At 40.8% G+C, this 27,341-nt stretch overlaps 1 protein-coding gene across 1 annotated transcript in view; it reads right to left on the bottom strand.

Moving 5' to 3' along the window:
- Positions 1-23,974: 23,974 nt before the first annotated feature.
- The window catches only part of ranbp10 (RAN binding protein 10), a 45,641-nt gene continuing 42,274 nt past the window's right edge, over positions 23,975-27,341 (bottom strand). The window contains 1 exon segment of the mRNA XM_034141416.1: positions 23,975-27,326. The gene's annotated coding sequence lies outside the window, so the exon portion shown is untranslated.

Below are 27,341 nucleotides of genomic sequence, written 5' to 3'. Positions count from 1 at the left end.
TTTGGGACATCACATCAGGGATAAACATTTTCAAAAGAACCTGCGGCTCAATCGATCAAATGTTTTAGTCGCAGCCGCAGATCTGATTATGTTATTCTTTAGTTGAGGGGAAAAACATATAAAGATCCTCCATACAGCAGACAATGAGGTGGGGGGAAAGTGTGATGGAGGATTCAGGTATTCCATCATGACGAGGGAACATCGTGATTTGACGAGTGATTGAGCTGTCATGCTTTACAGAGAGCAGAGGGCAATCACTGTCTTAGCACGGAGCCAGGGCAAGACAGAAAGATAACAGGGTGCCATAAAGAGTGACATCTGAGCAATATCACCACGCGCATGAGTGTGTGTGTGTGTGTGTGTGTGTGTGTGTGTGTGTGTGTGTGTGTGTGTGTGTGTGTGTGTGTGTGTGTGTGTGTGTGTGTGTGTCCATAGGTGAGCGTGTCATATTAAGCAGGAGATGTTTGTGGCAGCTGTCGGCCTTGTTTGAACAGCAATCACAATCAGCAGCAGCAGCAGCCGAGCGTGTGCTAGTGACAGCGCTGGTGGGAGACTCTCCCCCCAATCTCCACCCTGCACCTTCTGCCCCTCCTCCCACTCTTGCTAAAAACCTCCCCTCACTTCCTGTCTGCCTCCTTCTTCACTTACCATTAGAACAAGTCACCACCGTTTAGCCGCAGTCGACTCGAGTCACGATTGATTATTCTCTCAGCGTCAGATCTCTTTCAATTCCAACTTCAAAAAGCCCCTTTAGAGCCGTGACAACAAGGTGTTTGTCGTGGGGTCTTGTACAGCAACTCCTTTAAATATGGCATGGATGTAAATGTCTGTACTGCTTTGCTATTTGGTATTGCAGTGACATGCTGTGCAAATCATTTGACTGTATTTCAATGGTTCTCTGAGGGGAAATTGACGGTTTCTGCAACAAAACAATTAGATACGGAAAATAAGGTTCAGGAAGAATACGCCCAATGTGGTAGAAAAACAACCAAATGGTCTCATTGTCACTCATGGTTACTGCAGGTTTATTTAAATATTTCTTTCCAATAATTGTTCTTAAGAACTGTTCTATAATGAGACTTTTAAACCTATTTTCCACACCCCAACTCATTTAAAAACGTAAACTAAATGAGTAAATGAAGGTGTGCACAACATAGTGTGATTAAGATAAAAAAGATGAATAATTAATTCAAACTTAATTATAATAAATGGCCCAACGGTAATAATGTTATCAGTTCAGCAACACAATTAGCATTTGTTATATATAGATTGGATTTGTATTGATTTAGTTTAATTGGTTTGTTACAACAGCATGTTTTCTTGATATTGCACGAGTTACAAATATAATAAAATAAAACATATAATAGTAGTTCATCTTTACATATCAATTGTAGAAAGATATATTCATAGAGTATATAGAAAAATACAAAATATTTATACCGAGTAGTCAGAATACACTGTTATAGACCAAGCAACTATTACAGATGTGTACCATTTTAAACGCAATGAGGAAAATGTAAAGTGATATCAAATGACACGATGGCATAGTAAATGTAGTTATATCTATATATGAAACGCTACATCTTAAGTTCATGTAATCAGGACGTTGTCAAATATAGAAATCTGAAGTTTGAAAACATCATTTTCCTGCGGTTCTTAAATGTCAAATGTTCTCTAAGTAGTTCGGTGTAAAATATCTTATGTCAGATTTTCTATATGGCACCGCTCTTTGCACATTGCACCACCCTGTGTTTCTACACCTGGTCCTCACGTCCCCTCCTCCAATCTTTCACCTTCTCCTACACCCCCCACTCACACCCCACCCCCCACCCTCTGGTATCCCAGCCTCCTCTTCTTCTGTTGTTTCCCTTCCCCTCATCTACTTAGGGAGCAGGCTAAATCCATTGTTTGATGTGGCCTCATTCGATGGAGTAGAGTAGAGGGGGCAGGGATAGAGAGGTGAGGGGGGGGGGGGGGGTGTTCACTTGAGGATGGGAGAGAAAGGAGAAGGTGGGTGGGAGTCCTGCAGCAACAGGCTTGCCAATGTTTGTGGAGCTGCCTCACAGTGATTAACTGGCGCAGTAAAAGCAAGGTCAGATTTTATTTTTTTGTGTCAGTTTTGAAGAGGAAGTCAAATATGAAATCGCAAATGTTGACAAAACTGATGTTTCCTGGAGATTCCCATTACTGTCTTTTTATTTGTATTTCATTTTGAAGCATACTGTAATTGCATGTTTTATTTAGCCACACCATAGTATCACCTGCTCCATGAACTCAATGCCCTGTACTCTAAAGGGAGAATTCATATTTCGATATAAAGATATGGTGTCTGTCTTTGTATTGGCAGACTGTTAGTACATCTTTCTGATCTGGGCAATATCAGTGCAGATACACACTAAGACAAAGATCACAAATCCACTTCTTTTGATCATAAAAAAACGATTAACTATTTTGTGTGATTGCAGTTGGATTTCAACTTTTTAAGGGCAATGTTCTTACTTTTTATTTGTGTACATCATGGTGGCTCCATAGCTGAAGTTAGCTTGATTTAAAAAAGAAAAGAAAAAAGAAGCTTCTAGTGCACAAACTATGAGAAACAAAGCAGTAAACTGATTTTGAGTGAATTCGGAGTGAGTGGTAAATGCATGGAAGACTCTCCTTATCTGCTCTGACATTTGATCCCAGCTGTGGCACATTTTCTGTTCATCTCCTTTTCGTAAATGAAACGCTGGTGTTGACTGAGTATACACCTTCTTGTTTTTCCCCTGTGCTGGGAAAAAATGTCTGACAGAACATAAAAATACATAGCCATTAAGCAGGAGGCATATTAATTGGTCCACATGCATCTTGAATACAATCCAGCGCAGGTTCATGAGTGCAGATGGATGATATCGATTTAAACACAAACAACACAGATTGTTGCTTCATTTACATTTCAATGTGTCAGACCTGGCACACTGCACGTGAGCACGTACAGAACAGCACTTACAATTTCACACGTCTTAATTGGTAACTATTCACATAGCCATGCATCCTACAGCGAGCAGCATTGTTCTCTCATTTCTATCAGGCCTTTCAGTCTATAGAAAAACCCACAAGCGCAGACAATTATGTATTTCTGCGTGCAGATTTGTGCGTCTATTTTTGTGTCAATGACTGCTGCTCACATTTTGTCTCTCCAAGGTCGAGGCAGAGTTCTTCAGCGAGAGGCAAAGCGCTTCCTCGTCCACCTGCACGCTGTGAGTAGTTGTCAGCGGGTCGGCCATCTGCCGCCTCGTTCCTTCTCTACACACTTCATTGTGCTGCTTTCTCTGATTTTCATTGGATGTTTGTTTCGCTTTTATTTTTGTCTTCAACCTTTTTTTTGCATTTTTCCTCCACGTGTGAAGTCTGTTACGATTCTGCACGCAGGTGTGAGAGCGGAAGTGCTCCCAAGTCATCTACTTCTGCTTGTGTGATTTCTTAATTTACAGTTCTCGCAGAGCATTCATTTTTGTCTATATTTGTGTGTGTGTGTGTGTGTGTCTTACTTTTTCAAGCATGACTACTTGCATTTCCCAAGTTCTTGTGTGTGTGTGTGTGTGTGTGTGTCCTTGTGTGTCTCCGTACGTACGTGTGTTTGTTGATAATCCAAGGCCATTCAATAGCTCTGCATGGATCCATCCCATATCCCGGTCGCCATGGTTACCGGGGGCCACTTATCTCACAGGGTCCCCGGCAAATCAAACAGGTGTGCATCCTGACGATGTCTCTCCCGGACGACTGTTGCTAGGAACCTTTGTTGTACACAACGCACAGGTGTTTGTTGCCGCCAGTGAAAACCAGCAGGAGCGCAAACACACCACGTCCCAGTCTGAACCGGTGTGTGTGTTCTGAAAATATGAAAGAGGAAGTTCTTTGTACACACAAAGTCATTTCACCATTTCCCTCCACTTCATCAAGTTGTGACTTGGACCTGGAGCTACAGTTTGGTTTCAGAATGGATTTGGGGTTAAAGTGTAAAGCCCCTGAGAGGGCCATTCAAATGTCTAGGTTTATTTATAACATTAAATGGGCACTAAAGCTTGTAAATATTGCAGTTCCATAAAGTTGGAGGACTTGCATGAGGAAGAGTTAAAAAAAGAAATCAGTTCAAATGCCTTGAATTCAGAATCAGAAATCCTTTATTTGTCCCGCAGCGTTACAACAGCAAAGGTACAGTACAGATAAAAGGCCAAACAGAAAGAGTAGACGAACGTTAAAAAAAGAACAGGCAAACACATGAAAAAAAAAAATAACAACTATTAAAGTCTTTGAGTACTTAATATGAGTGAAGCTTATAATAGGTCGGATCCTACAATTCCCATAATGCAACTCATTAGCAATTCAAGCCTTATATCACAGAAATATGTCAAATGAACCGACCTCTTAACACCGCATAATGTTGTACTGGCACATCATACATTTAAATATGTTTTAGCACCATGGGAAACACTTCCGATTCTTGTTTCCTGTATGAAAAAAATATGAAATAAACATACTTATTTTAGCCCAAACCATGATCCTTTGTTTACTAAACCTTTCCAAGTAATTTAGCTGCCTTAACCTAAGCTGTATCGGTGATTGCGTCACATTATTTGAACACATTATTTGAACACATTATTTGAACACATTATTTGCCACCAACATGACGTGATACTATGTTATCATCTCATTTAACTTATTTATGTAAGAATTCAATGCCTATTTATTATAACATCAGGGTTATTATTTCAGACATTTGAGCTCTTATCTCTATTACCACAAAAATATTTTATACAGCTTTTACAAAACTTATTTTAACCCAAACTGTCCTTTTTTTACTAAACATAGTAGTTAATTGCCTTAACTGAAATTTGGTACAGAAAAGCATCATATTATTTCAACACATTGTGTGGTACCAACACACCGTAATACTGTGTAATTGTAAATTGTAACACTTGTCTTCGTCATCACGTTGTATATATACAATAATATATATTTTATCAGGGTCTTGATAAAAATCGTGATTCAGTCTGATTTCCCTGAACAACTTCAAAATCCAAAATCCAAATGTAGCAATATAATGAAAAGCTTCTGGTCTGGTGAAGGATGGACTCTACTACGCAGGGCTATTTTCTCACCTCTGCCCCACTTGATACAAATTCCTCGTGAAGCTGCATGTTTCCCAGCTTTAAAGATGTGGGTTCAGGGTTAGGGCAAAGGAGGTAGTCAATAGAGAAAAAAGGAAATCAAATGAAATGAAAGGACAGGGAAGATTTGAGAAAAGTGCTTGAGGCCTGGCCAGAGTGCCAGAAAAGAAATCAAATTGTGAACCTAGTGAGGGTCCTTTGACTTTCCCTCCCTCCCTCCATTTCACTCCTGCAACTGTGTGCTCACCCCCCCGGCTCCTTCCCTCTCCACCACCCCCCCCCCCGGCTCCTTCCCTCTACCACAACCCCCCCCCCCCCCGCTCCTTCCCTCTCCCATTCACCCCCCGGCTTCCTCCCCCCCCCCTCCTCCACCCCCCCCCCCCGCTCCTTCCCTCTCCACCACCACCCCCCCTCTCCTTCCCTCTCCACCACCCCCCCCCCCTCCCTCCTCTCCCTCTCCACCCCCCCCCCCGCGCTCCTTCCCTCTCCACCACCCCCCCCCCCTTCCCCCCTCCCTTCCCTCTCCACCACCCACCCCCCCGCTCCTTCCCTCTCCACCACCCCCCCCCTTCTCCTTCCTCTCCACCACCCCCCCCCTCCTTCCCTCTCCACCCCCCCCCCCCCGCTCCTTCCCTCTCCACCACCCCCCCCCTCCCTTCCCTCTCCACCCCCGGCCTCCTTCCTTCCCTCTCCCTCACCCCCTCCGGCTCCAGCTTTCAGCTTCTCCATATTTCGCTCGTTTCAGCTCCATAGCACCTTCCCTTTCTCTCGCTCTCACTCCCCTCCACCTTGCACCTCTCTCACACCACTTCCCTCACCTCCCTCAACAAGTCCCCCACCACCCCCACCCCCCCCTCCCTTGCTTCTCCTATGTTCTTTCCACTCGCGCTCCTTCCCCCCTAACCTAATAACCCTGAGCTCCCCCATCGCCTCTCCACCTCACCTTCCCTGCTGCTGGCTCTTCAAGCAACAGCTCCCCCCCGGGCTCCTCTCCCCCCCCGACAGCGAGGCCTCGTCTCAGGCTGCCGTGTACAGGATGCCCCCCCTGTGAGAGGTCAGTGGCCTGGCTGATTCTCTCTGTTCCCCCCCATAGCGATTCTCCAACCATGACTGGAGATCACACAGTCTTTGATTCACTCTTGAACAACCTGCCAAAGGGTTAAATCTGTATTTATATGTCCCACTATTGTTTATCAGATACGTTTTAACCCTCGGATTATTTTAGACAGCTTCGCTCTGGGCTCCGTGTTTGATCCCTCTAGAGGTTTTAAAGACAACCTCACATCGAGAGCATTTGTTGAACACAGGCTTTTCATGTTAACTGTGGACCCGGGAAATGACCGACTACACCATGACTAGGCCATGACTAGGCCATGACTACGCCATGACTTGGCCATGACTACGCCATGACTACGCCATGACTACGCCATGACTACGCCATGACTACGCCATGACTAGGCCATGACTAGGCCATGACTACGCCATGACTACGCCATGACTACGCCATGACTACGCCATGACTACGCCACTGTTAGTTTTGATTATTCCTCATAACTGAATGTGGTGCCGTCACAAAAACGATCAGGTTCAGATTATTAATCCCTACCCGAGGTAGATTTGGTTTGCAGTAAAAGGACAAGGTGTCCATCGGATTTCAAACGACACAGACAACAGGCAAATATTTAAAAAGTAGTGCAGGCTCCAGCACATTAAAACCACAAGCACAAACCTAAAATAACAAATACATTTATAAAAAGTTACTTCCACAGAATCTGTGCGACCGTGCAACTGTTCCTATCTTTGTGTCTCTTATTTTCTCCGTAATAATAACTTTACTTATTATTGTATCAAATTGAAAAAAAAACTAGTAATCATTGCATTTATGGAGGAAATATGACACAATAAATGTCAATATGCCCTTTAAATATTCAAAACCTAGAATACAGTATAGCTATTTTATTTTTAATTTTTATATAAAGGTATATGTCAATGATGTTAAATCAAGGGATCAAATTATGATTTCTATAAGACTCTTAAAACTTCAAACCCTTTTTGAATACTTCATTGTTTCCGAAGTAAATGCTTTTTTGTAAGGCACTATTAACCAAGTTATCGATTAGTCATAATTTCAGCAGCACATTTCGTGTTATAAGGCCCCCGCAGTACAGGTTATGGTATGTTAAGGTTAAGTAATTTATGTAGCACATTTCAGACACAAATGCATTTATAAGTGCTTTACAAAAGTATGTACGCACAAAACAAATGAAGCAGAAAAGACGATTCATAAAACGGAAGGTTATCACACATTAGTTGACATTAATGTACCTTTTTTGCATTACAAATTAGCAATAGAAAAAAGCTTTAAAATAATGATTACGAATATTGCCACCATGTTATTTGGTTTACATTGGGACTTGTAACAGTGAAGAGGTGGCATAAATTGATGACACTTCAGGCGGACATATTATTTTTTTGTTCATCCTATAGAGCTAATTAATTTGCGAACCAATTTGAACACTGTTTCCGTTGCAAAGAGACGTTATCATTTATATATTTTTTAATGCCAGTTGAGAAAGACCTGTGGCAAAAGAATGACTTAATTGCTGAAGCGTTTAATTTAACATCCATTTGTTTAAACGTACTTTTGCGAAATTAATCACAATGGAAATTATTTTTTTCCGAATGGCAAATCATAATGCATGCCGGTGGCCGGAGGACGGAGAAATCTGTTCTGTCACACAGCGAATAATGAAAATGTGTCATCTTGGACAAGGGAGGCAGACGCACGCTGCTCTTCAGAGAATTCCATTTTCTAATTCTCTGACAGACGCAGAGGGGGAGCAGAACACATGTACCTCCCCCTCACATACACCAATTACCGCAATGAGCAAATGAAAGGTTGTGTCCCATCAGGGCCACCGTAGGGGGTAGAGAGAGAGGAGAATGTAGCGAGAGAAGGGGGAGTTGTACATAATTGCCCCCCCCCCTTCACACACACACATACATTACCAACAATCATGTTCTGCTGTCACCGTTGTTGATAATCCGAGAGTTGTCTGTTCAGTTTTGCAGCAGATTGTCTCTCCGTTCTCGCATTCGCTCTTTTTTTTTTGTCTCGCCCTCCATTTCTTGTCTCCATTTCTCCATCGTACCATTTGATCCACTCCAAAGATTTTCCCTCCTCCTCCTCCTCATCAACTGTCACCATGCTCAGTGACATTTTCACTGACTTCGTTGTTACAATAATAGCAGTCAAAATATGTAGAAAGAGTCTGTCGGGTCAATCAGGATTGTTTGCAGCCTCTCAACATCCAAAAGAAAGACAATGACTGACTGCCTCTTAGAAGTGGAAATAGCCAGCTTTTAATGTGATTAAATGAATGTTGCTATTATATTAAATCATAACTATTATCATATTTGGGAATTGCACCAGTTTTATAAAGCTTAATGAAATCTTGAAAGACAAATCCTTCTATAGAGTGGTGCATTAAGGACATCTTTTGTAGGCTGATGCTAACTTCCTGTTCGCTGATGTTAACTGCAAAAGCAATGTGATTTTCCCATTGGATATTGCTCAGATACTTACACGTTTGGTTAAGCAGGATAATCTCTACATACTAACACCCCTTTTATGATTTTAAGCTTAAAAAATGTACAACAGTGGCTCAGTCAGTAGGGGCTTGGACTGTGAGCCGTAGGGTCGCCGGTTCAAGTCCCCGACCAGACCTAAATATGGAGTGTGGACTGCTACTTGGAGAGGTCCCAGTCTACCTCCTGGGCCCTGCCGTGATGCCCTTGAGCAAGGCACTGGACCCACAAGTAACAGGGGGAAGAAACCTTGGGGAAACCGACAGGGCAATAGATGTCATATTAACAGACAATCTTACAGAAGCTGACAAAAAATATCCATATCAATTCCTTTAAAGTCAACAGTATAACAGTTTGAATCTCCTGCAGATTAATATCCGCTCTGTGTGAATGTTAAGTGTGCCAGAGCTTGATTCTAACTGTAAATGTGAGAGCTGTGAAGCCCACCTGACTGAGCTCTGGCTGCAGCACAGAGTCTCTGCAGGCTAATTGAAGTCAACCACAGGGCACTGCTAATGATCAGCCTACTGCGACCCGTGATGGTCTGTCATCTCTCTGTCTGCTGCGCTGTGTGGTATTTACACAGCGCCTGAGAGAAAATGAGGGGAGGTAGAAAAAAAAGAAGAAATGAAGAGGTAGGGGAAAGGAGGTGGGGAGGAGTGGTGGGGGTGTTAGACAAATGACCCAGGTGATGAAATGACCGCCATGCTGTGCAGGAAGTAGCCACGTCCGGCTCTGCTCACTTCCGCTCAGTGGTCATTATGCCCCCCCGCCTAGAGCTCCCCGCGGCTCCAAATTCACTTACAGAGAATCGATACGAGCAGGTGGAGCAAAAGGTGGGAGGACAGGAACTGTGGATGAGGTGAGAGGGGAGGGGGAGGAGAGGGAAGGGGGGTTATAGTGAGGGGAGGAGTGTGAAGGGGAAGGAGGCGAGAGGAGAAAATAGAGTGGAAGGAAATAGGAGAGAAATGAAAGGATAGTAAATGAACAATTGACCAGAGGATAGAAACCAGAGAAAGAGATTCAAAAGTGGAAAAAGGGAGGGTAATTAAATGATAGGAGAGATGAAGGAAAGAAAAGGGAGTACAATGAAATGGCAGTGAAGGAAAAAAGAGTGCGAAATCAAAGGACAGAAAATAAAACAGAAAAGAGGCAATAGAACATTAGAGAAGCAGAGTATGGAATCCAATGGTTATAAAATCCATAGGTAATAGGGTAAACATCTATTTTCCATATTATTTATATAATTATAAAATTAAAAAAATCAAATGAAGTTGTATTTATAGAGCCCACTATCTCAAACACATTTTTTCATCGGACTTTACAGTTTGTAAAGATCTCAAAATGAATGACAGTATAAAAAAAGGAATAAAATCAACACAGAAATAATAATATGATGTTCAAAGTAAGCTTGAGCCAGCCCTAATTATAAGCTTTATAAAAAGAAAAGTCTTAAGCCTAAACAAGCTTTAGACAAAGAGACAGTGAGGAATTGGTTTGTTCGCCAGTCAATGGTTTGGTCCAGTCGCTGTGTTGTTTTACTTCTACAGCCCACCTTCATGACCCCTCATATTCTGAGCCTGTCACGTTTGCCCTCGTGGCATTTTGGTTTACGAGTCCCAGGAGACAGCGGTCAGGAGGGAGATATCACGTAAAAACCAGCATCAAAGCTCTGCAGAGCGGACATAATACTGTGTTAAAGCAACAGTCCATCCTTTTAAATGTTTAGGTCGCACAATAAAATGTCAAACCCCAAAACACAGTTGAATCTTTGAATCAGAGCACTATTGTTAAAGAATCACCAGCTGTTCACACTACATGCTTCAATATGAAAATTGACAAAAAGACATGTTTTTTCTTACAAAATATCCTTTCAGTCATAAGGCTGCTGTCAGATTTTTCTTTTATAACAAAATTAAATGTTTTGCGTGCTATTTTTGTATTGTAGAATTGTAGAATGGCTACATAATTTCACATCAAACTAAATTGAGCTTATAAAATGTCAATCCCAGTTTCTCAAAGTCCAAGGTTATGTCTCTAGCGGCCCCTATACACACGGCGGCGTGCGTTGAAGCTTCAACGCTTCTGCCCATTCACTTTGAATGGGGTGACGTCACGCTTCACCGAACTGCATTGTGGGAGCAAAGCGTAGCTTTTCTCGTGGTGCTCGCTGCAAAAGTAGAGCAATGTTCTACTTTTGAAGCTTCGACGGAGGCGTCAGCCAATCAAATCATATGCCAGTACAAGCTCTAGCCAATCAAACCGCGTGCTTGTGTGTCCGGGGCGGGAGATTCAGGTGATTGGTTGTTGGTCTAGCTTCAGACACGCCCGCCGGGAAGCGACAACGCACGCCGCCGTGTGTAGGGGCCGTAAATGTTATTTTTTGTCTGTCCAAAAACTGTCAATATTTGAGAGGCAAAACATTTCATTTTCTGACATTTCTGCATGGAAATTATTTATCGATTATCAAATTTGTCTGCCATTATGGTTCCATCCATCAACTAAATGTCTGTATTGCATCATTGTAAAACCCAATACAAGGCCCTTCTGCATCATCACCACATTAAGAGCCCTGTCATATGAAGTACAGAATGAATTAGGATAAACTCGAGAGGCTCTTCTTTTGCACGTTATTCATTCAATCGATTAATTAAAACCATCTTCACGAACCAACGTCTAATGAGTTGATTAGCTTTCCATACAGGAAAATTATTCATGTTGGATATGATGGAATATGATAAAAAAAAAGTGATTTCTCTCTCCCTTGTATAAGAAATACATTTCGATAACTGGCCTTGACAACCTAATTGAACATTATTTTAAAATAGAACATTACCAGAAGAAAATTGAAAGCCTGCTGTCCCTGAACACTCAGTCAGCTTCATTGTGAAGACTACTGCCTTCTCCCAGTTATTTCTCTCTTCGGCTCCGAGTAAAAGGACCTTCCTCCCAAAGTGAAGAGCATAATTTAGCCTGCTCTAATGACATAGAACTATCCACCAGGCTGCCCATAATTGTTAGAGCCAGGATGGGAGAATAATAGTCTAAAACTCTCACCCTCCGAGCTTTTCTTCCGCTCGAGTCTGAGTGCATGCATTGACCTAAGTCCTCCAGAGAGACTGAGATAACTAGATCCAGTAAGTTATGCGAACTATGGGGAGCCCATTATTTCTTAATATGCTTTTTATAATGTGAGAATTAGAAGCTGGCTGGACATGGAGCTAATTTCGAATGTGTCATTCTCTGTGTGGGGGTTCATGGGTGGTTTAACCAGGCAGCATGTCCTTATGTGGCGATCTCCAATGTTCCTCAGCTAATACCTGTAACTCAGTGGCTCATACTGGACGTTAATGAGTACTGAGAAGGGCACTATTTGCCAAGAGAGAGAAGGAGAGAGACAGAAAGGCAGTGGAGGTCTAATGAACTCATAGGCATAGCTTGCCGTACGCTGTCACTCTCCTGCTCAGCGCTGTGACCTGGACAATACAGCCGCATTGTTGCCGCGGCATTGTGTTCTAACCCAGGCAGCCAGCACCATAGAGAATCAATGGCTCCTGTAACTTAAACTTTGTGGCGGCGCGGGGCCAGCGAAGGCAGCTGTCATTCTGAGTATTGTTGCCTCTGACAGCAGCTTCTGATGAGGGCATTGTGGAGAGAAAAACTCAGACACGACAACGTGGAGGCTGTACAAGTTCAACACCCGATGATAGGGATTTTTACATTTGAAGCTGCGGCAGCTAAAAGAACAGTTCAGTTAGGGACTGTACACAAATTATTTAAGGAAGGGAGGAGCAGAACGTTTTCTTTTGGGGGGTAGTTTGGGGTTTATATGAGGGCAGGTGGTGGTCTTCAACCTGTTTAGCCCTGAGTCTGTTTTTCAGGTCTCAGGCTTGAAAAAGACATTCCCAGAACAAATGACCATATCTTCCCTTCTAAAAGGGTTAAATTAATAATCTTTTTTCTCAAAGCAATGATAAACCTGTGAGTTGGATGTAGAAAAGTCAGAATCAATATAGAATTTTTTTTTTTGTAATTATAGTGTCCGTCCAAAAAAAAACACCACCCTTGAATGATGGGATAGTAGACTAAAAGCTTTAGGAATCCAAACTATAAAATATAATAAGTACCCTGACAGGGACAGGGTAACAGGAGAGTCAGATCTGACTGAGTTTATCTTATTTACAGCAAAGTGAGCAACCCCATGAAGAGACAACAACTGTCAATACTGTCTTTCTGGGGGACTATAGCAGACTGTGGTAGTTATAGCTAGATAGAAAAATGATTCTCTTATTGAAACCCTATTATGTAAAGAAGTGCAACATACAGGCTGGAGCCACACGAGAACGGTAACGCAAACTAACCGAAATCGTTATCAAAAAATGTTCCGTCCACATGCAATAGGCACCAGAAACGTGTCCTTCCACACGAGACCGCTCGACCCGCTGGAGACGCTGTAGTACATATGCCAGGCCTGTAAGTGGCGCTGTACTTCCGCCACAAAATACACCAAAAGCAGCGAAGAAGACTTCCGAGCATGGTTTCCATGGTTGCCCTTCTGTTTATTCTCCGCGGTGGATTTAGCAGCAGAGGTGGGGAGAGGCAGGGCTCTTTTTCTCCGTCAGCAGCAGCTGATCTCTGATCTCTCTCTCCTGTCCGATTAGACTTCACTCGCGTTTATGTCCATATCGATCAGATCTAGCTAGTTCTAGCTAATGATATGACTGCCGGAGTATCAAAGGACACCAAAACAATAAGCGATATTTTGACCGGAGAATCTTTTATTTCAGCTAACGGAAACTCTGCCGTGCGGGGGGGTCTGCTGGAGGCACCTGCTGGGTGCACTGTCCTGCGAGTTACCGGGACCTGGCTCGAAACACTCGGAAAACTATTGTTGTTGTTGGCGAAACACATCAGCAATGACGCTGACACGGGGGTGAGCAGGAGAGGTGGGGAGAGGCGGGGCTATTGCGTCATCGTTATCAGAAAATGATCGTATAGGGCGTAGACACGGAGCCGTTTGCCCCCCCAGAGCGTTTCGTCCGCAGATCTACCCACCTTGGGACCCGTTATCATGATCGTTATCTGCGTTTCCCTGTCGGCCTCGTGTGGCCGAACCGTCTATATGATAGAGAACTGTAGCGGATACGACCGTTACCGTTCTCGTGTGGCTCCAGCCACAGTCTTCAGATGATAATCTGTTGAAGTGCAGAGCACAGACACCAAAGCCCCAGCTAGCACCTTGGATGTGAAAATCAATTAAAGGAATTCAAGGATTTATCCTGTTTCTTTTTGCAGTGTTGACAAAACATTGTTGTTCTCAGGGAAAGCTGTGATTTTACGGTAATTGCATGCTTTTAAGCTTCTGAAACACCAGCTTAGGTGTTTTTTTCATACTTTATCTCCTACAATCTTTCCCAGTATACTTTAAAATGCAAACTAGTGGAATCCATTTGCCGTATTCTGTGATTTCAGACCTCAATCATAGGTAAAATAATAATATGTTGCTTTATTCCTTGGGGAAATATAAAGTTTTCTTATATTATATCGCGTTAATGGGCTTCAGTCTGAGATGTGATTGGGTCCCATTGTGTCTCGACCCCTCACCAATGGCTGAAAGGCTCCGCAAAGCACCCACAGAGCAGGGATATGAAAGGAGAGTTATTGAAGCAGGTATTGAGGTCCCAAATCTCTGTGTGTCTGTGTGTTTCTGTGTGTGTCTGTGTGTGTGTGTGTGTTCCTTTCAGGTCTTAAGAGCTCTTGTCGCATGCAGTAAAACATGTAGCACAGCACTCCGCGACCCTGCCGGTCATTTCATCCACTTCCAAATGTCACCATGTCAAAGACCTTTGTTGAGATCAGCAAGCAGGGGCAGTGTGTGTGTGTGTGTGTGTGTGTGTGTGTGTGTGTGTGTGTGTGTGTGTGTGTGTGTGTGTGTGTGTGTGTGTGTGTGTGTGTGTGTGTGTGGTGTGTGTGTGTGTGTGTGTGTGTGTGTGTGTGTGTGTGTGTGTGTGTGTGTGTGTGTGTGTGTGTGTGTGTGGTGTGTGTGTGTGTGTGTGTGTGTGTGTGTGTGTGTGTGTGTGTGTGTGTTTGGATGCAGCAGGCTGTGTTTATCTAATTGAGATCCTATTACCTCTAGAGGAACTTTGGAGTACTGCAGGAGGCACCTTTTGTTATGTAGAACATATATTGATTTAAAGGGGCCCTATTATGCTAATTTCCAGGCTCTTATTTGTGTTTCTGCCTCCACTGTGACATGTCTACATGCTTTAATGTTCAAAAAGCTCTTTATTTTTCTCATACTGCTGCAGCACCTCTTTTCACCCTCTGTCTGAAACCAGAGCCCAGTCTGCTCTGATTGGTTAGCTGCCTGGCTCTGTTATAATAGGTCAACTAGTTAGTGATGTCCCGCCCCATAGGCTATCAAGTATAATGTGTTGGAGCACTAGCCAATAGAAGCCTGAGTGTTACTTAGTGATGTCACCATGTCCCAGAATTAGACAAAGGTGTGTGGGAGAGAAACTTCATCTGAAGGGAACTTTGGGATTTTAGCCTTTAGTATAGGCACAACAAAAAGGGAAAAATGAAGCCCATGTTTCTCATACAAATGTAAAAACAACTCTAAAAAGACTACAATGTCGCCTCAGGGTCAGTGCATGTTGATGACAAATTGGTCCACAGTGAATGCAGTGAAACATTTTAAATCTAGCATTTACGGGTTTTCTGTTACAAGGTTGTACCTTTTTTATCTCCCAAAAATGTTTTGCACTCATTGGTTAAAGAAAATACTTTCAATGGTGTTCTTTATTGACATTTCTTTGAGAGCCAATGCTGAAGGCTACACATGATTGACCTGACAAACAAGGTAAATAAAGGAGATAAAAAGACCCCAAAAATGTTAAATAGGTAACTGAATTGGTGCCCTGGCTTTGATCAAAACAATCAGTAAAACCATCAGACGGGGAAAAATGCCGCCATTAGAAAAGAAGTAGCACAATTAAAAAGCGTGAATTCATCCAGGTTTGAAACAACATGGCGCAGACAAAACCAATGATAGAGAAACGTTATAAACATCATACAAAGTAAACATCCTCAATACATTTCAGACAAATAAGTGTTTTTGTCATCGTGCCTTTTCCTCCCGCAGGACAGTAATGAGGTGGGAAACCCATGTGGGTCAGTGTGTGGCGCAGGGCCGTTTACCCGCCATTAAACATTAATAGAAATAGAAGAACGGCGGAGAGGTCAGCGAGGCTGAAGCCAGCGATATTAACAGGAAATAGGATGGAGCAGAGACGCTGTAGGCGGGCTACAGCTAAACAAGCCATTATCATTCATTTACAGGATATTTGTCATTCACAACACAACCTGCAGCCCACAAATAGTGTGGTGATGTTTGACTTGAATAACAGACAACAGTTCCCCCGCTGCTTCATTCTCAATCATTTGCACTCTGCTTTCTTTATTCTCTGCTTCTCTCATCTCTTTAGTTTCCTCTCCACCTGTTTCCTTCTTCCTTCCCTTTATCTCCCGTTCTTTCTTTTGCTATCTTTTCCTTTTTACTCATCCTTTCTCCCCCTTTTCTTTTCTGACCTTTTCTTTTTTAACTTTACAATCCTCTTTTTCCTTCCTTCCCAACTTGTTTTTTTTGCTCATCCTATTGTTTTTTTTTCGGTTCCTTCCCTTTTCCCTTCCTTATTTTCATTTCCTTTTCTTCTAAAAAAATGTCTTCTTCCTTCCTGTTCCTATTCCTTCCTAACCTTTTTTCCTTTCCTATGGTCTCATATTTAACCCTATTCCTCTTTCCCCTTTCCTTTCCTTTCCTTTCCTCTCCTTTCCTTTCCTTTTCCTTTCCTTTCCTTTCCTTTCCTTTCCTTTCCTTTCCTTTCCTTTCCTTTCCTTCCCTTCCCTATCTTGCCTTTTTTACATGTTCTCTTCTGTCCCTTGCTTTCATTCATTTACTTTCCTTTTATTTCCTCTTATTTCCTTCCTCTCTTTTTTTTTCTTCTTATCCTTTCTTTCCCACTTATTTTTCGTTGTATTTATTTCCCCTTCCATTTTGTTTCTACTTTTGCCACTCCTTTAACTTTCGTACCTTTCCTTTTTCTCTTCTCTTTCCCTCTCGCTTTACCTTTCTTTACAGCTCCTTTTTTCTACCTTCCTGTTCTAATCCCTTCCTTACTTTTTTCACTTTCCTCTGCTCTGCTCTCCTCATCCTTATCCTTGAGAGATCCAACTTTATTGGCAGTGCTTTACAGAATCAATACCAGGCGATTAAGCGAGTGTGTGTGTGTGTGTGTGTGTGTGTTTATTGAGGATATGTATTTAAATTCAATTTGACACTATTGTTAATAATGCCCCTTTTTCACAGGTAGTTTGGTCTTCTGACTTTCCCGCACTGAAGACCAGGTAATACACCTTTTCCCCGAGGAAAATCACATCTCATGTGTTTACACGGCTGTTTCAGAGAATCAGGCAGCAGCACTTGAAGTCTGTCGAAACGGCGTGACGCGTTGTGGAAGACTAGTGATTTTGTTGTTGTACATTTTCGTTCTTGACAACAAGTCCCAGTCTCCCTCAGCGAGTCGCGCCACCACGTCTTCTTCAGCCTTCCTCTTTGTTTCTTCTGAGTTTTTTCACCTCAAGCGTCCACATGGCTGGGACTTACAATTATAATCAGTTCCTGTGGATATCGTTTTGCTCCTGGAGACTGAATATTATCACAAACCAAGCAAATTGAATACATTGAATGGGTATAGCAGAACAAATCTAGCCAACAAAATCGTAAAAATGTTAAGGATTATCCTGAACGACTGGCGTACGGCCCTGCAACAGTTTCTTGTAAAGGTAATTCCTTTAAACCATATACCACTTACTGTTATTGTGAAAGAGAATATTTTATGAGAAAAAGAAGCAAATACCCTAGTAACGCTTGAGCTACCAGGTGCCAGATGAACAAACAGTTTCAAATGGATCCAACAGGACTGCGAGTCAACACTGTCAAATCAAACGGAGAAAGAAAGACAAATAAATATTGTCTGTTTTATTGCTGTCCTTGCTTGCATATGACTTGTACTGTATACATTTCCAACTGTACCTGCAATAAAATTGAGAGCATGTAGCTGGTCCGTGTGAGCTGATTAATGTTCCGCGCTCTGCATATTCACCCCATTGTACATCTCAGCCAGACTCCAACTGTGGCAATCAATTCAATCAGCAGCGCTTATGAACCCATTACAATCTAGCTGAGAGCAGGCGGGGGCCGCATCCTTCAACTGGCCTCAGAGTAATGACTATTTAGTCAAGCTAAAAAGCGTAGATGGATGAATGGATGGATGGACTAATAAAACATATCCCTAATGACTCGCATGTGACTATGAATATGCATTACAGCAATTGGGCAATAAGAGTGGGTGTTGTGTTATTTACTCCTTACCCCCACTCATCCGAGAACACTGTAGCAAGTTGCCATGGGGACTAACGTGTGCCATAGCAACCAAGGTGAATGTTCAATCCCTATCCCAGTTCCGAAGGCCAGAGGTCTCGCGGCGCTTCGAGGACTTATACGGGGCCTGGAGAGCATACAATATGATAAAGGAAAGTTGTTGGCATCAACCCCGACAGAGGTGGTCCTCCACCCTCACCTCGAGCAGAATTATAGGCTTCGTCTGCAGAAGAAAGGGATTTTAACAACGCTAATGTGAAATCTTCATGCATTGTTGGACCACTGACCTCTGGATGCCTGGCGTATAGGCCTACTGGCGCTGTAAGGTTGTGTGTGTGCTTGTTTGTTGGAAAGGTACACGTCTGGTCGTATAATCCAGATGATCCTAGGCCTTAATATCGATGATAAATACTTATTCATAAACCACACAAAATCCATTTTTTAGCATTTTATTTCCGCTTTAGTAGCTTTAAGGTTGGAAAATATCATTCACACTATGACAGGGCTATCACTATAATACATATATATATATACATATTGGATGATATTGTTCTAAGTCATTAGATGTCATGTAGATGTTTTGTATCTTTTACATGAATTTCCACAAAATTCTGAAGCTCAAACCGACAGCCACATTTTTGTCTAGGCCTCATTCAATATCTTCCTTATTCTTACATTTGTTCTTGAGAAAGGTCTTAAGAAAAGACTACGTCGGGTTCTGGACATGGCATTTGTTTTTCATACCTGTGATCTTACAGTATAATGATTATAACAATTGTTCTTTAAAAATAAAAAGGCATGCCATGGGCTGTTGTATAGCTCACATGGTAGAAATGGCGGCTCAGTCCCCATTCGGAGGACCGGGGTTTCAAACTCGGCCTGGGACCATTGGCTGCATTTCATCCCCTATTTCTCCGCCAATCCACATACAAGGGTATGAGATTGCAGGGATGTGTTCACAGAAACTAAAAAAGAAAAATGTAGGGAATTAAAAAAAGAATGCCCTAACAAAAGGGGGTGGAGCACCAGACTAAAAAAAAAAGTGCAGGTACTATTATTAACATTAAAAAGTTTGATATCTGTAGCGTCAGTGTGCTTATAAATGATCCATCATGAATTATTGGATGGCATGGTTCCCATTGAAGTGTTAATGAAATCCTATTAAAAGATAATAATGCTTTGTAACATTTTGAAAATATATTTAAAAATTAAATCAATTATAAGATGTATTATTGTAATTCAAACCCTATATTATAGAAATGTAGAATTGAAGAAAAAGCAATATCCAATTTCAGGGCACACACATGGCAGCCCTCAAATGTGCGTAAGTGCGCATAGATTCTGCTCTTAACTCATAGAATCCCAAATGACAAGAAAAAAAAACATAAGTTGATTTTATAATAAGAATTGTTGCCTTAAGAAGGGTTGGTGATTGAGGCACATTGTTGTGTTTGGCTGCACACAGGGTCAAAGAGGTTGAATGAACCAGAACAGATTGTACTTGTTTACACATTTGTATTCCATTCTTTTTGGAAGGACTACAAGGACACAGCCCTGTACTCCATCAAGCACCCACTCTCCTCGTTAACTGGTTTTGATCACAAATAGCCTGAGGTCCAGCAACAAACACATTTAATTGCTGTATGAAATGATTGCATATTTGTAAGCCTCTACACCCCTAGCATGTGTTTTTGTATTGAATACATGCCCATTGATTTTACTCATGATGAAAGGTTCTACTGTAAATGAATAACATTGTCTTATGGCATGTTTTGGGAATAAAGAAAGATTTGTTATCAAATGTCACTTGAATTATTTGACGATTACAACATTTTATTTTTCACTCCGTCACTGTCAGTTTGGTTTTCAAGCTCAATTAAATATTTGAAGACTGGCATGTGTTATAATAAACATGGATTAAGTTGTCCAAGATTGCTGGAACAACACATCAGTTTGAGGATAGAAAGCCAAATCTCTTGATCGGGATGTCAATAGAAGTTTTTTTGGAAAACAGTCAGCCTTAGAATCAGAGAAAAATGCTATAAAATGTAAATACTGCTTGACTTGGATGTCATTTTTCTATGGCGCATTTATTGCAAAGCAATAGACATATTAGCAATGATGGTTTAAGTTATAAGCATGTATTAAGATATAGTTTCAGATATATAATGTTCTATCAACAACTTAGTGTTAAAATCGATTTTTAAGGAAGATTTCTATATAATTTTTTTTTTCTTCTGTGAACTACTCTGCTGTACCACAATTACAACACACACTTGATACACAACAAAAGGTCACTGGAAATACATTGAGACCAGATCAACCAAAAGTCAGATAAATTCAACGACAAATTCTTGCAATTGCCCTCTAAAATGACTAATTTCTAAATTAATCATTAGAATTAGATCTGACGTCCCTATTCGTAGGGCAACATTCTTTGTCTGTGCTCTACAAAACAGTAACCAATCAGTGTTGCAAAAAAATCGATCATATTATTTGATGATAAGGGTTGCCTAGGTTTAAGCACTCTAGGGAAAAATCATAGTGGGTCTTTACATCTAAGTCCTTATGTGCTTTATAGGCTTTAATTACTTCAAGGAGAACATTTGGGACGTTCTTCCTGGCCGGAACAACTTTAATGAATATCATTTGGCGTCCCGCAGGGCTCCATTCCTGGTCCTCTATTATAACTTCTGCAAACGCGATTATGTTTTAGCCTTAGATTGTCTGTTTGTCTGTGCAAAATTACAAACTCACTTTTCATAAAAACTTAGTAGTGGAAGGGATGTTTCTTGGGTGAAGGAAGAACCGATTACATTTCCGACCTGATCCAAAACACGGGGCAAATACAAAGATTAGGTTTTACTTCAAGTCAACTTTTCAAAATGTGGGCATTTGTTGTGCATCATTTGGTGTTGGGATAGTTTAAAAAATGAGATCCCAAATAGGAAAATTGAAAGCACCTTCAAGAGGGAGCAACTATAAACAGATATGAATATGTTATTTAACGTTCTGAACCACTGAATACAATAACACATGTTCTTTGTAACCTACATGTGGTCTTCATTAAAAGCTCATGAACACATAGAAGTCCAAACAATGCACCATCCGCCTCGCCTTGCTAACTCACTCTATACAGTGACATTCAAGGTTCTCTTCTCACCAATGTACAAGTCACGCTTAAAAAAAAACATGTATCATTTTAACTGAGGGAGATGAGTAACAACTTGTCAAAATGTTAAATGTTAGAAAATGCAATTATCGGGAATTACATTTTTAAGAGAAAATAAGAGTATATTACAAGATCAAATCAAATCAAATCAACTCAAGTTTTATTTATACAGTATAGCACATTTTTAAACGATTTTTGGTCGAGCCAAAGTGCTGTACATATAATAAAAATACCCTACAGTAAAGGCACTTTACAGCAAATACAACAGCACAGTTTGTTCAGAATATCAGTATGAGAAAAACGACACCCTCTGTCCTTAGATCAAGTATATCACAATATGCTTTGATGACAGGAAGAGACTTAACAGATTGGTTAAAACCCTTAGATGCATAAGTGGGTCTTTTTGGACCCGGTGAGGTGGTTTTCTTGAAGTATCTTTGTAATTGCATTTTTTTTATCATTTCATATTCCAGCTATTCCTCAAAAAACATGTTTTGGATATCATGCCATTCAAATTTTAAATTTAAATGTTATACATTTTAAGAAATTGTAGTTTTTGTATTACTACCCCAAGCTTCCATAAGTGGGTCAAAAATTACCCGCATGCATTTTCTATGGGATCCTTTGGGAACCTTTGATTCTTATCACCTGTTGCTGTCAGGAATACATTCACTGTAGACCACACAGACTACACCACAAGTGACACCTCTCAGGAAGATTATTTTACACAGCAAGATCTGATACCTGTCAGTATAATAATAATAATAATAATAATAATAATAATAATAATAATACATTATATTTGTATAGGGCTTTTCAAGGACTCAAGATCGCTTTACAATATAAGGGAAGGTTAGGGTGGGGGGTATAGGACTATCAAACTTGATCAACCGGCATGGATTGATGGGGGGGGGGGGGGGGGGCTATGAGTCGACAAGAGGAGAAGAGATGAGTTTTGAAAAGGGACTGGAATACTGTGAGGGTCTCAGAATAGCGGAGATCTTTGGGACAATATGTTCAAAACGTTTTTTTTCAAAATGTAAAAGAAATGTCTAAAATTATAAATTTTGAAAAATTAAATATAAAATATTTCTAATGTGAACCAAAATATAATACTAAATATTATACAAGTGATTTTTCTTAACCAAAATGACAAAAAAACACATATTATTCTAATACGGTCCTTTTTGACCCACTTATGGAAGAGTGTGGTCCAGTCACTCGTGCATCTAAGGGTTAAGAAGGCCAGCTCTGTCCTGGGGAGTCCTCTGGACACTGAAGAGGTGTTGGGGGACAGGGGAGTGATGGCAAAGCTGTAATCACTATTGGACAATTCATCCCACCCCCTCCAGGACACCATGTACGCACTGTGCAGCTCCTTCAGCGGACAGGCTGTACAACCACCACGGCCCCTGGTAGACCCCCCCACACATAGACTGGAATTCCCCTGATGTGCAATAACACTGTCTGAAAATATTAAACTTTGTGCAATAGAAATACAAGTGCAATATAACCCCCTGCAATTTCATGTTTATTACCATGGTGTACAAATACCTGCCATTTAGTTTTAGTTTTTTACTTATTGTGTTATTAATAACCTTTTCATACTTAGCAATTTGTTTTGGTTCTCCTCTAAGGATTTCTCTTACATTACATTACATGTTACTTGTTAGACGCTTTTATCCAAAGCGACTTACATACTCAATACTGTGGACAATCCCCACAGGAGCAATTTGGGGTGAAGTGTCTTGCCCAGGGACACAACGACATGCTGACTGCAGTGGGGTTTGAACCTGTTGATCCCAACACCAACGCACAACCCACTGCACCACACGCCTCTTAGTGATGGTTATGTATTCCCAACCTCATTCTGCCCTCTGCTGTTCAATTACTATAATACAGAAACATATTGAACATTAGCAATAATAGATGACATATAGTATAATGCAGGATGCGTAAATAAGTACAGTCGTTGAAGTGATCCAAAATTGTGGTTGTAATGTACAGTAAACACACACAGAAGCTTGTCCCGGTGGCAATTGTTTCAGTTTGTTGGGAAAATGTTTCCAGTTTCATTTTGTGAAGAGGAAATTTAACAGGAAATAGAAAAATGATCACATTAATGCTATTCCACAGTACGAGTCATCAACACTGCCAAGGTGTGTGTTAATGACATCATGAACAGCATACGTCTTACACCCAGTGGTGTGTGACAGGGGCAAGGTTAGTGTTTTATTTAACAACCTGAACATTTAGACACATGTCTAATTAAAGAAGCCTGATCATAGGGCTTCAATGGGTGTCTTTAAAAGCTCAAACATCATCTTATCCCCTAGCACTTACATTATTATGATTCCTTTGATAAGGTTGTTATAGCCGTCATTCATCAGCTCCTTCCTCAGGTCACCAATTGTGCCATAGCTTTTACATTTGAGGTCAAATTTTGTGGCAAACTGCCCAATGTTTTGAGCTTGCTTTTATAAAGTGAGTGTTGTTTTGTTATAGAGCAATTGATCCTTGATTATGTATCTGTAAAAATGATGTATCTGAGATGTATAACACAATACAAATTAGGAAGCATGGGAAAAAAACACACCAAATAAAAACACGAGATCAATCATATGCTTATGGATGTATTTTAATAAAAATAATTCTGTCAAAATTAAACAGAATACAATATTTCTTTTTTAACATGTTTCCAGTACATAGGTTTTTTTTTCAATTATCATTTTTCCTTTTTTTATATCGTTTTAAAAGTCATGCTAAGTAGAGGGTAACTCATTTCACAATAGTTTTTTTTATTTTTATTTTTTTGCTAAAACTCAAAGTCAAAATATGAAATTTAAATCATGATAGAAGTCAATTGTGCACAGCTCGTCTGCAATGCCTAAATCCATTTCTCCGGCCTCTCCTGAAGAAGTCCATGTGGCTTCAGGGGCCTCAGGCCCATTTCCAAAACTGTTCACATTCCTCCATTTCTTAAAAACAATCACTGATCACATCAGTGGCTATGTCTAGGCAGGGATAAGAGGGGTGCATGGTAACAGTGCTGAGACGCAGCCCAGGCTCAAACACAAATGACAACTGGGAGACTTGTTCCCTACAGGTATGCAACAGAGGTTTGTCTTTCACGTGTGTGTGTGTGTGTGTGTGTGTGTGTGTGTGTGTGTGTGTGTGTGTGTGTGTGTGTGTGTGTAACATAAGTCCTTTACAGCTGTAGATATTGTGAGTGTGTACTGCATGTGAGGTTATTAGAATAGTTCCTATTATATCTGAAGGTCTTAATAAAAACCAGCTCGGAAAAAAGATGACCACATACCCTGTTGTAAACCCCACATTGCATACACACATCTCCAGTATTATATTATTCCATATTTCTCTATTCTCTTATACATGGAAATATACACTTCAGGGTGGATCCACAAGCCATTTGCGAGGTCACAACAAAGCAGTCAAAGTGACAGTTTGCCACTAGTCAGACAAAACATTAAATCATTTCTATTTGGTAGAAAATAGTCTGATGTAAAAACAAAAGAATGAAAATGTTTCAAATAAAGCTGAGGGATGAAACAAAAGCTTTGTTATCAAAGCCCAGTTATTGGACTGGAAATAAGGTGTAGTTGAGTCAAATTTGTTCAATTGTGCAATAAACAATCATCTTTTCGGATACAGAGACAGAAACTGATGATAATGATAACATTTGAAAATGAATAATATTAAACTTCAATATTGGATAAGTAAACAAGACATAGTGAAATAAACAATCTTGTGACCAAATATACAAGAGCCGATAAGCTGGGAGATCATTCAAAAGGTGTACACTTGTAATTTGGGTTCCTACTTAAACAAGTTTACCTGCTTTTATTTTCACAAAAATGTTCAAAATATGTGTGTATGTATCTCTTACTGTCCGTCTGAATGTACCCCTTTTCAGCTTCCTTCTGAATTGATGCATTTAAGCGCCTTCCACTCCCGAAAAAGCCCAATCTCAGGCCCAACAGGAGCTAGCTAGCAACAGCAAAGAATGTGTGTTTTTGCACATAACAGTGGTGCTCCTTTCTCTGAGAAACATTTCCAGAATCAATGAACTACTTAAGTCAGAATTAGCTGCTGCAGCTAACATTTGCTATTATTAATAATCATACGAGGTCATTCAAAGCCCAAAAACTAGCCCAGCTAGGTAGCTTAAGTTGCCCTGTTGAAGCTCAAAAGAAAGAAAGACAGCTGTGTTACTGTGGATTGTGTTCATAAGCAGCAACAAACAGTTGGTTGAACCAAAAAGAGTTTCTGGCTTGGGAGTTAGCAAACAGCCAAATCGTTTTACAGTAGCTAATTGGAGCTAGCTGGCTACATTTTGGAAGCTTGAGGGTGGACTCTTACAAGAGGGCATGAAAAACTAAATTATTTCACAATGTATTGTTTCAATTACAGTTGACTCATTTATTTCACAATGTCTTGTATCATATAATATCAAAAACGTTTGGGCACTAAACACATTTGCTGAAAGCTGTTGTTGGGGGCTAAATCAAAGGTCATTTGTTTTCTTTTTTATAACTGAACTGACTCCAAAACAGGAGGATATTGGAACAATCTGAATCTTTCTTCATCATCTTTTCATCAAGTTAATGTACTGGGAGGCACTCTTGGACACATCTTTGGGCTTCATAAATTAACTTACCGCCTGTCCAGTAATAGGCAAGACATAATCACTTTAAGCTCATGGTTGATAGAGAAATGGAGGTTTCTGTGTGAAAAAAATGATTGGTTCAACACCTTAAACAACCTTTGAGAGGTTTCCACTCAATCACCCTAATTACATAAATGAAATTACTTAATTATCCCAATTATCACCCTAAAATGAATTTGGCAAATTATTTTTCCTCTTCGTTTTAAATTATAATTGCTACAGCACATGCACAGAGCAGGTCAGGTGGAGGCCAACCAAAGAAAATAGAAAGAAAATAAGAATATTGTAATGAAAATCCTTGGGGGGGGGACTTGACCTTTAGCCGTCCACACCCTGTGCTTGTTAGTCTACTTTGGAACCTGATTTTCTTTCTGCTGGCATGAAGGCGACCCTGATAATAGTGTTACATTGGATCTTGAGCAGGTGTTGTAGCTGCAGCTGATGCTGAGCTCTGCCACCTGCAACCACATCACTGATTGGTCGATGCTCTGGTCGTTACAGTCAAATTAAGGCTTCAACACCTCTAATATTCCAATGTAATCCCGTCCTTAAAATGCTGCCCCTTGTTACTGGCAGTGTTCTTCTCTACAGAGGTCCTTCAATTCAGTTTTTTTACACAGGATGCAAGCCATTATTTTTGAACCTCTGGAATAATTGAGGGGCCCACGTGTGTCTTACATCAGTCTATTCTTTTTTTTTCAGCATCTCCACACAATCAAATGTGTTTTCATGCTGACTACTGCTGGATGTAATATAAGACATAATTGCTTCAAGTATTTTGGAAGGATAAAGGGTTCAGCGTCTGTCTTCTGTATCAAAAATGAGGTTAATATGCCTCAGGAACTGTTGACCTACAATTGTGGGGGTTACCGCAGTAACGAGATGTGTGTATTGTGGTTTGTGATATGGTGAACAACACAAAATTGAATAAAATACTGACTGTAGGAAATCAAAATCCACCCGATAAAACAGAAGAAAAATTAAAAAGGGGATTAACAATTTGTTTTGTCGAGGATGAGCACAACAATCTGACAAAAAAGAACTATAAAAATGGCTAGATAAACAGAATAATAATTAATTATCTTTAAATAGTGTCACACATTTCTTTATTTGATAATACTAAATTAAAAGGAAGCCTTCTTCTCTCCCGCTCGCCTCTCCTCTGTCGGTGCCGCTGGCTTGGTCTGATGGACAGCCAAACACACCAATCACACGCATGCTCTCTCCTCTGTCGCCATGACAACTACCTGCAGGACATGCCTTCTCTCAGTGCTACTTAACATTAACCTGTGGAGAGACGGG

The sequence above is a fragment of the Trematomus bernacchii genome, unplaced genomic scaffold (genome assembly GCF_902827165.1).
Source record: "Trematomus bernacchii unplaced genomic scaffold, fTreBer1.1, whole genome shotgun sequence".
Classification (NCBI taxonomy): domain Eukaryota; kingdom Metazoa; phylum Chordata; class Actinopteri; order Perciformes; family Nototheniidae; genus Trematomus; species Trematomus bernacchii.
Note: the sequence above shows the minus strand (reverse complement) of the source record. Positions and strands in the feature narration are given on the sequence as shown.